This window comes from Strongylocentrotus purpuratus, unplaced genomic scaffold (assembly GCF_000002235.5).
Source record: "Strongylocentrotus purpuratus isolate Spur 01 unplaced genomic scaffold, Spur_5.0 spur5_scaffold_20, whole genome shotgun sequence".
Lineage (NCBI taxonomy): Eukaryota > Metazoa > Echinodermata > Echinoidea > Camarodonta > Strongylocentrotidae > Strongylocentrotus > Strongylocentrotus purpuratus.
Window position 1 is genome coordinate 29,735,926 of NW_022145606.1, and position 11,215 is coordinate 29,747,140.

At 37.7% G+C, this 11,215-nt stretch overlaps 1 long non-coding RNA gene across 1 annotated transcript; it reads right to left on the minus strand.

Annotated features, from left to right (window-relative positions):
- Window positions 1-2,077: 2,077 nt before the first annotated feature.
- LOC105441539 lies at window positions 2,078-8,966 on the minus strand. Its single transcript, XR_004065590.1, has 5 exons — window positions 8,525-8,966; window positions 5,897-6,026; window positions 5,181-5,308; window positions 4,166-4,293; window positions 2,078-3,044 (listed from the first exon to the last, which is right to left on the minus strand). It is a non-coding gene; the product is annotated as an uncharacterized LOC105441539 (long non-coding RNA).
- Between the last annotated feature and the right edge of the window lie 2,249 nt (window positions 8,967-11,215).

Sequence of the window (11,215 nt, forward strand, 5' to 3'; positions counted from 1 at the left end):
CTGAATATACTAGTACAGGAAGTCGGTCAGATGACCCCCTTGATCGACGTTCATGGTCACAAATGAAATAGTAATCATATATATACAAATATTGTCCCCATAGCCCTGTCTAATACTGGTTACAACAGTGCCCTCTTGTTTCGGAGTTGCATAGTGCTAAAATAACCTAGGCATTGTAATAATAACTAAAACCAATATTTGTTAACTATAATAAGTTATGATTAAAAGTTATGTTTCGATTTATATAGCGCCTAATATGGATGATACGTGCTTTACAATGATATTATTAGCCCGGTCATAGAAAACAACGCAAACCAGCACACATTGTGTGCACCATCTCAACTCCCTGGGGAGCAATCCTTCCAAGCGGCTCATGGGCATTGAGAAGATCGTTCACATAAAGGCTTTCACCTTCTACCGGTTCCCCATTTATACACCTGAGAGCAGCAATAATTATTGTAGCCTATCTGATATGCGTCGAGCTCTATGGCAAGTGCACTAATCGCGTTTAAGGAGACTGACATCGGCTGACGCTCGCGCCGATGTCAGTCTCCATAAACGCGATTAGCCACTATATGCCCTTTCAGCTAGAAACCCCCAATATCTCATATTTTCAGACATATTTATACATAGTTTTAATTTAATGCTCAATACGTATACGCATGATAATGTTGAATATATATAACAAGTTCCAATTGGTTTCACGAGGTTACGTCTCTAGCTAGTCTAGCCTAGCTGGAAAATGTGGGTCTTTGGGGGCGTCTGGCGGCTACACCCCACCACTTAAAAAGTTTGGCACAGTCATTCGTTTGCCCTTCAGATATAAATAACAAGTTCCAATTCGTTTCACAAAGTTACCTTTTCAGCTAGCCTAGCTGGGAAAGGTCGGATCAACATCAACTTCATCCTCATCATGGTCACCATCTTCATCATCCTCACCATCACCATCATATTCTTCCTCATCACCACCACCATCTTCATCCTCATCATCATTGCATCACGGTCACCATCATCATTATCATCACCATCATAATCATCCTTCATATTTCATCATGCTGACATGTTAGTCATAATAAACCAAAGTAGAGAATATGAATGTGCTGAATTTAATATAAAAAGGTTTATTTTGTATGTTTACATGAACTAAAGTTTGATTTTCAAATACACGCATCAATGTTTATCTGGTTAGTTTACGAGTATGTAAGTACTAATAAGCCTATGATATTAACTCCATCCATGATAAAATGCCTTACTATGAGTTCTAGTGTTGGCGGAGGCATAACAACTGTGAACAAGAACGTTGTATGTTTAGCTAGATCATTGCAAAAAGCTGGACATTAAACATAATGATTGCTGAATATGTAAAGTTAGTCTTGCCCTATGTTGTATGAGTTTGTACTTTGTTGGTATTATATATTGACAAATGTATATCGAAAACACTGAAATATGGTTCACTAATTACAATTACCCGGTAAAGATTAAACTATGTGTTTGTACTACATTTTTATTCTGACATATTGAACATATATATATATATATACAAACATTTTCAAGGAGTGATCAATTCAATTCAATACACATGCAGTACCAGGGTTGCCAACTTTGAGCCAAGAATGAGGCCTGAGGGAGCGAAGCAACATAGGGCTGGGGCAGAGCCAGATTGGGGGGGGGGGGGGGGGGGAGGGGGAGGGTTTGGGAGGGGGTTATCTCCCTCCCACGGTAAGGAAGATTTTGCATATATACTTGACATGGTGCAATTTGGTGCACGACATGCCATACATGTGTCAAACGTGAAACAGGAGTTTTCAACAGGAACTGTTTTTATCTCCACAGGTCAATCACCAAATGAACTGCACACAGATTGTGATAGAACAATGGTGCAAGCAAATACTAAACAAAATAACTAGGACTCATAAAACTTATAGCTAATATGTAATTTTCATTGTCAATTTTCGAGAACTTGTTCGTGTCAAACCTGAAAGAAATGTTGTCCATACAATTATGTCAAAACTCCAACATTGTAGTAACATTATGCTAAATCAAATTAAACACATTTAATGGCTGCTGTGTATTTTGAGGAAGGGATGATATCTACACACACGTTTTTCATTTGTAGAATCCAAATAACAGGTGTTCGACCTGACATTTTATTTGAATATTGAATTCGTCCCCATCCATCTACGAGAAAATATTCAGACGATTTAAATGGTGGACATTCCCTTGAGAGGGGTAGTACAATTTTGGTAGAGCTAAGCTTTAGTTACCATAAAACAACAACACTACAATCTAATAGTTATTATTTCACCATGCTTGAAGGTTATAGAAAATTACGAAGACTATGGAAGAAAAAAAACCTGTCATCATTCAAAAAGAGCCATTGAAACACAAGAAGGCGCTCTAAAAAAAACATTGGTTTGAACCATTTTTCATACAAAGTTATGCTCGTGATGTTGTGTTGAAATAATGATGATATAAAGAAATCATCAACAACTATTTAAAAACCTCTTTTGAAAATGTTTGAAAAGTGTAAGCATTTTATTAATTTTTAGAAAAATCATCTTATAAATTTGGGGCCCAAATTTATTCAGACTGGAAATATTTTACATTTTACACTTGGTTTTCATTATCTCACAAACAAATTATTTTGTGTAGCACCCTCTTTACCAAAACTGAACTACCTCTTTAAGCGATAGGAATTTAAACAAAAAGTGACAATGCTTTCCATTTACTGAAACTTATGGAAAACATACATTTCAATAACATTCAATTTGGCCTTGATCATGTTGGTAATGGCTGTCTGTTAGGATCATTCACACCCCTGCTGTATGTACATGAATTATGTGGTGCTAGTGGCGACTAATCAAACGAAAGTCCACTCTACTGCTTTCCGCTTGAGGGAAACATCATTACTGGTTGTGCCATAGCAGGTTCTTTCATGGTTTCGAATAGATGGAATCCATTTGCATACCCACTTCAGTATTGATGTCCTTTCTCTGATGCATTGGGGTGATAAACTGTGTGGTAGACCCTATATCCATCGATACCTATATATAATTATATATATAGGACAAAAGAAAGAAAATGGGCATATCAGTGGCAATTATCAATGCATAAAGATAATAAAAATGGTTGGGACTAATATTCCAATTTGTCTTTTAGACGAAAAGGATTGACCCTGATAAGCACTCTATCAACAACAAAAACATATATGCAAACTGGGAAAGGTAAGGCCGATATTAATTTAATCCTAAGAATCGTAAGGGGTTGAGGAGCAAGAGATCATCTTCAGTTGAAAATGATGACTCCGCTATCAAGCCAAAATTAACATGCACTAAATTAATCTGTAAACTCGACTTTGATGGTAATTCATCAACCAGATCCTGAGAAATCACAATTTCAAGCTATTTTAGAATGATTCCTGTGACCTTGACCTTTGACCTCATAACCCCAAGATTGTACCACTACATTGGCTTCATAAAATTCAGGTACCAGGTGTGATTAAAATCTGACATTCATTTCTTGAGTTTTTACAATTAAAGGCCATTTCGCATCTATAAATTCTGTGACCTTGAACTTTTACCTCATGACCCCAAAATGGTACGGCTACATAAGTCCTCTAAGATACATTCAGGTACCAAGTTTGATTGAAATCTGATATTTAGTTCTTGAGATTTTGCCATTATAAACAGTTTTAGCATGTATTTATAATATACCGGCAGTCATATGACCTTGATCTTTTAGACTCGTGTCCCCCAAAACTGACCAAATATTTTCCCCTTAAGAGACATACAGGTACAAAACTTGATGCTATTTTGTCTAAATAATGTGATCACAGTAAAACAATATGTTTGTAAATATATATAAGCCCTGTGACATTTTATCTAAAGGCCTCCAAAATCCAAAAGATACACATATTACTGGTAATATGTGTCAACTGGTTCTTATGATATTGTACACCTTAGCAGTTATCATAAAGCCTTGTGACCTTTTATTCCATGATCCGAATATCAATCATATCATTGTCACCCACAATGTGGAAACATACCAAGTTACAAATTGATCCATCAACAGGTGCTCTAAGATATCACAAGACTCTTCATGGGACAAAATCTCTCAAGGGTCCCGACACATGTGTTGAGATACTGTATATCTGGCAAAATCTTACCCAGCATTAAAGGATGTTTCACAGCCTCTTCACATTGACATGCATCCTGATGCTAAGCTGGTCTAAGTGCTGGTCTAGTATGTGGTTGTTCAAACTGCCTCTCGATCAAATGCTGCACAGGTATGGTACTGTAGTAAACAAATACATATAAGAAGACAATAATACAAAAATAACAAAACATACACAAAATGGCGTTCTGCATTTATGCATTGCTATCATAAACATATATTTCCTCTAAGCTATCAAGAAGTATAGGTGAGTTGTATAAAATTAAAAAACTTTTTACATCTCAAGATATTGTTTTATATTTATAACACGATTATATTAACACATTTAAATTATTGCAATGAAATATGGGGAAATACATACAAAGCTCATAAAAAATGATTCTTGCTCCAGAAACGTGCCATACGTATAATATCAAACAGTAAATTTGATACCCACTCACTTCCCCTTTTTGTAAAGTTAAAAACTCTTTCCTTGTTTCATCTGGTAAAACTAAATATATTAATTGTTATGTTTAAATTTCATAGGGGTATCCTCCCTGAAGTATTTGATAATATGTTTAAGACTAATATTTTTTTCATACATATCCCACAAATCAATCTGTCATCAACTCATCGTCAGCTCAATCGGTAAGGACAGCGTGTTACTAATAGGACCTTGGATTTGACGTGAGGGTTCGAATCTCAGTTTATTCAGTTTTTTGCCTTTATAAATAGTGGGGCAAAGCATTAAATAATCGAAGTCCAATTTTTACTTATGACCTCTTTTTATGTATGAAAATGAGTTCATACTGGAATCAGGGCTCGCTAGGGTACGAAAAAATAAGACCCGGCCTGAAACGACCTAGCCGATTGGCCTTCCTAACATCACAATTAAAGAATATGCTGAAAATGATGACATTCTGGGAGAAACAAATCACTGTGTATGGCACCAAGTGATGTGAGGATGATAAGATGCATTTCAGTGTTTTCACAAAATCAAGGAGGGGTACAATTTTTGAAAATCTTACCCTGCATTTGGAGAGGTTTCACAGCCTCTTCACATTGGCATGCATCTTGATGCTAAGCTGGTCGAAGTGCTGGTCTAGTATGTGGTTGTTCAAACAGCCTCTCGATCAAATGCTGCACAGGTTTGTTACTGTAGTAAAGAAATAAGAAGACATTTATACATAATAACACAAAAATATATACACAAAATGGCATTCTGCATTCATTGCTATCATAATATGAGCACTGGTTTCTCTTACAGCACGGAAAGATCAAGAAGTTAATTTGACACATGTTCATTGGCTATTACACTGAATTTTAGTTTTTCTAGAAGAATTAATCAAGTGTAACCATGTGTCAAATAAACCGTATACACGTCATACAGTAATTTGTTGTAAAATCTGACACAAATTATTGCTGTATTAACCAGGAAAGCAGAGTTCTTTTTCAATCAAACTTTCACACATCATACGGACATATCTAACAATAGGTGAATAGGTGAATAGGTGAACAGTTCATACCGGAATCTGGGCTCGCTGGGGTACGAAAAAATAATACGCGGCCTGGAAAGTCCTAGTCGATCGGCCTTCCTAACATCACAATAAAAGAATTTGCTGAAGACGATGACATTCTGGGAGAAACGAGTCACTGTGTATGGCACCAAGTGATGTGAGGATGATAAGATGCATTTCAGTGTTTTCACAAAATCAAGGAGGGGTACAATTTTTGAAAATCTTACCCTGCATTTGGAGAGGTTTCACAGCCTCTTCACATTGACATGCATCCTGATGCTAAGCTGGTCGAAGTGCTGGTCTAGTATGTGGTTGTTCAAACAGCCTCTCGATCAAATGCTGCACAGGTTTGTAATACTGTAGTAATCAAATAAGAAGACATACATAATAACAAAAAAATATAATACACAAAATGGCATTCTGCATTCATTGCTATCTTAATATGAGCACTGGTTTCTCTTACAGTACAGAAAGATCAAGATGTTAATTTGACACATGTTCATTGGCTATTACAATGCTGTCTTTCTATTTCAATTTAGTTTTTCGAGAAGAATTAATCATGTGTACCATGTGTCAAATAAACCGCATACACGTCATACAGTAATTTGTTGTAAAATCTGACACAAATTATTGCCGTTTTAACCAGGAAAGCAGAGTTCTTTTTCAATGAAACTTTCATACATCATTCGGACATATCTAACAATGATTTTGGCATGGGATGAAAGACTCAAATGTCATTTTGGGCGATACCTGACAATTTCCAGGTGCACCTGTAAGGGTAGCACACCACTTGAGTCAAATCTTGTCAGTATACCAGGTCTCTACTTTTAACGGAAACACCACCCGTAATCGATAATCTTACAAATGAGTTTTAGTAGTCCAGTCCATTCCACTAATAAGTTCAGAAAAAACAGTTTCCAGACTAATTGTATAATTTGAATACCCATTACAATACTACAGTAATCGTTCATGGGTCTGCAGATAGAGACTAGTCCATTGTCTAGGATGTACGCATCTACCATGCTTTGAATGTATGCAGGTAAGAATTGGCGCACACACAATGTACGTTTACTTTGGGCGCTTGCCTTTACCAAACTCTCTAGCCTTAGCTTGGCAAAGGGGTACGTGTTTCTCAAAAATGGGCCATTTTAGCTTTTTTCCATTCCCAGGGTTTTCAAGGTCCAAATTGTAATTAAGCAAACTCCCGTATAAGCTTAGATTTAGGTTTCCGAGATATCAGGGGCCATATACACCCAATTACATAATTTGTATAGTACTACTGTATGGTACTGTAGATCTATATATCCACGTCCATGGAATTGTTATAACTTAAGCGATTTACATGTTGTGTTGGGACGTATGGGATGCTGGCCTGGATCAACCTTACCTTAAAGGGCAATGAAACTGTGGCTTTCGGTTATTATTATTATTATTATTATTGTTTAGAGGGTGAACAGACATTTGATTTAATACATAACTTGGTAATTGTGGCCTCCTGGATCCAATAAATCCTTACGTGAACATAGCAACATAACCACATTTTACTAATTCTTATGGCGGCAAAAGATGATGGGAGTGGCCATGTTCTTGTAAATTACCTGACATGCTTTGCAAACTCTGACGTACATGTACTGTATGTGCCAATGGTCGAACAAAAAGCTTTTCACTGATTTCAAAGCGTCTACAAGTATTCAGATTTCAGACGATGGTTTCTTAAAGCATGTACATTGTAGTTGTACAGTGTCAGCCAAGCCCAAGGCCAAATTTTGTAATCAATTGCATGATGCGCAAAATCAGGTCTACAGTACAGGGGGGGGGGGGGGGCATGCACTCAGTCATAGATCCAGACCTAATGTAATAGTATAAGACGGGTATGTGCTACTACTGCCTGCTAGTGCAGTTAACCTTTTAGTTCTACAACCATGCGCGTAGCCAGGGGGGGCAGTCGCCCCAAAACGCCGGCCAAAAAAAAAAGAAAAAGAGAAAAAAAGAAGAAAGGAAGTGGACGTAGGAAGAAAAAGGATTAATAAGAGTCGAGAACGGTACAACAAATCGTGTTCTTTCTTTAATAATCTAATTAAAAACGTCAAAGCTTCCGCGCTATGCGCAGAGGAAGGGGAGCTTGATTCAAACAAGGATTAAGAGTTGAGGACGGTACAACCAATCTTCTTCTTTCTCTAAAAGTCTAATGAAACGTCAAAAGAAACTGAATTTAGATAAGGATTAAGAGTCGAGTACGGTCCAACGAATCGTCTTCTTTCTCTAATAATTTAATGAAACGTCAAAGCTGCACCCACCCCCTAGGGAGCCGCTACGCGCGCTCTGTGTTTCGCAGGCTTCGCGTGCTCACTAAAATTAGATCCTGGCTACGCGCTTGTCTACAACGGCTAGTGCAACACGCCGGTAACTGCAAGTTTAGCTAGACTAGATCTAGAGACTAGTAGTAGTACTAGATGGATCTAGATCTAGTCTAGTATTGTTTAGTAGTCTATTCCTGTTTTCGACGCCTTTGGCGTCGGCATCGGAGCTTCCTGGCCATGGAGTTCTATAAAGAATTTAAATTGCAAGTTAGATCGACAAATCTATCGCTTTCATATGGCCCCTCTTTCATATTTACTGCAGCAGCAGTCTTTCAGTTTGGCCGTTTCTAAATCTAATTCACCACAAAAAAAACACTAAAATAATAATATTAATAACTCATAAGACTAAGAGCCAAAAGCAAAGGCAAAGGAAAAGAGGCCATGCATTGTTAACAATACTAGATTTGTAGGCCTAGACTCGAGTCTAGTTCTAATTTATCCTCCTAGACGTCTAGTCTATGATTAAACTAACAACACAGCCGGTAAAGTACATACCAGCCTTCGTCCAGCTCGTCGAGTAAGCTGCCTCGACATCCACGTCGACAGCAATCATGTCGATCCTGCAAAAATGTGCATGCATTCACGTCACCGTTTGGCGTCCAGTCTAGTAGTAGCTAGAGCTAGCTACCCTCACGGGCCGCGAGTCGACCAGCCCGGCTGGCCGGCCCGGCTAAGGAGGCGCGCATCGCAGTCGGATATCCTGGTCGCTCGATCAGGCGAAAATCAATACTGTACGAAAATGTTAGAGTTTTCCTAACCCTAGCTAGCTAGCCCTATGGCCTAGGCAGCTAACCCTAGATTGTTCACATTTCAACGCAAGTTGGCGCTTTTTGCCTTTGAAATCGAGAGTCCGTCATGATCTTTGGGAAGATCAATACTATTTTGTAAACTTTATTTAAAAACAGGAAAATGCGTTTCCAGTAAAATTTCCAGCGGATTTAAATCACAATTTACTCCTGCTAACTTGGTTTAAAAGGGCAATCAATAAATCCAAAAATTGGAGCCGTCAGAAAGGGATTGTGTTACGGGGACATATACGAGTCCCCGTAACGCGGCAAGTCCCCGTAGCACGGGGATATACCGACAGAATGTCCGCGTAGCACTAGTTTTACATAAATATGTATATATATATATATATATATATATATATATATATATATATAATTTGTGGTGGTGGGGTGGGGGCGCTTTGTCAGAACGCAGAACATCAATTCGGCCATACACATAAGAAGGGGATGGGTTGTAATTTAATACACATGCAGAATAGTCGTACTACCACTTGAGCCATAATGCATAGCTGCCAAGAAGATTTGTTTATGTTGGGGACCGAGGTAAAGTGCAATCAAGTATTCAACATTTATTGCATTTTCTGTTTTTTATTTTATTTATGGAAACTGCCTCCTACCCTAGCCCCCACTGCGTACAGTCATGGTTCAGTTACAAAGCAATGGCCTCGTAACTGTGAGGCCCCGTGTCGATGTGCTATATTAGTGCCCTTTTGTGGGGCATTAATCCTCATTACTTGACATCTATGACTTAAGGGCGTAGGTCCCCTAGTTGATAAGCATAGTAACATACACATGCTATAGCATTCACGCAAAACGCACATTGTCAAAATATTATTAAATAAAATCTGAGAATGTATACTATTATCTAGATCTATTATTTTTAAATTATTTTTAAATAATTCGATAAATTGGGGTAAAACAAAAATATTCCAACTTTATGAGCAAGAGTGTACGTACAATGACGACAACTGGCATGTAAAATAGACGAATTACAGTCTAATCTGCTTTAGTGACCAAAGGCCACAATTGTTGTTTCCCTTGGAAATGTTTTCTCATTGAATCATGTACTAAAGTAACCTGTATATAAAGACTACCTGTCTACACATGCCACTTTTTGTGTTTCCCTTGGACGCTCGCTATCGAAAGGTTTGACTGTATGAACACATGACTCTTCTACCACAAATTGTTAATATCAATACAATAACAATTGAATAAACTGTTTTATCATTTAACCCTTTGCCTACTGCAACCGGGTGGTCCCTGTATTAAGCCTATGGGAACTACACCATTCAGACGTCGACGGGTTGAAAAACAATCATCAATATAACTTGGCCTTCCTGACCGACTAACCCAACTAAAAAGTTTTGACAAGAACAACAACAGCTGTTAGATTTAGCCGTTTACCTTGTCCAGAATCTGACCTATTTATTTTGATCTCTACCACACCAACGCTATACCTCCCTCTACTATACTTACTTGCTACCAGTCGATGATGGCGTGATCATTAAATAAGGGCGCAGGCTGCGCATAATTTTTTTTTTTTTTACACAACTGTTTAACCATTTTCGCGAAAAAAAAATCCAAGAAGTGCTCTGGTGAAAGAGTCTAAGTCGTCAGTGCACTATATATGTGCAAGCACGTACATACAGGGAGGGACGATGATAGAAAAGGGGGAAAACAAGGATAGTGGAGAGGATATGGAGAAGGAAAAAAAGGAAATACATAAGGAAAGAGAAGAGGATAAGTCAAAGGAGGAACATAGAAATATATAATTGAAGAGCTAAGCGAATCATAGATCCAGACTAAGGAAAAACAGGGAAATACATAAAGAAGGAGAAAGGGAATCTATCAGATTAAAACAAAGAAATAGATCGATGACGAAGGAGAAAAGGATAGATTGAAGGAGAAACAAAGAAATACATAAAACAAAGAGAAGAGGTTAGAATAAAGGAGAATAAAAGAAATACATCAATAACGAAGGAGAACTGGGGGACTAGTTGAAGGACTCAGAAATATATAACAAAGGAGAAAAAGGATAGATTGAAGAAAAAAGAAAGAAATACATGACAAAAGAGAAGAGGATAGATTGAAGGAGAACACAGAAATACATAATGAAAGAGAAGAGAGGATAGATTTAACCCGAAACAAATCGTCGCTGTTTTCACGAAGTGAAAAAACAATTGCATTCACTTTGCGTTACGATTTTCCTCACTACCGTCACTTCGTGAAAACAAGGACGAAATAACGAGTATGTACACATGTACAGCTCCAGCAATCCAACAAAACTGCTTAGGGTAATGCTAGACTTTGTCTCTAGTCGTTTGCACAGTATATTTGACTGATGTGGCTAAACAGTTGTGTAAACAAAATATACGCCGCCAGCGCAGGCTGGTGAGCA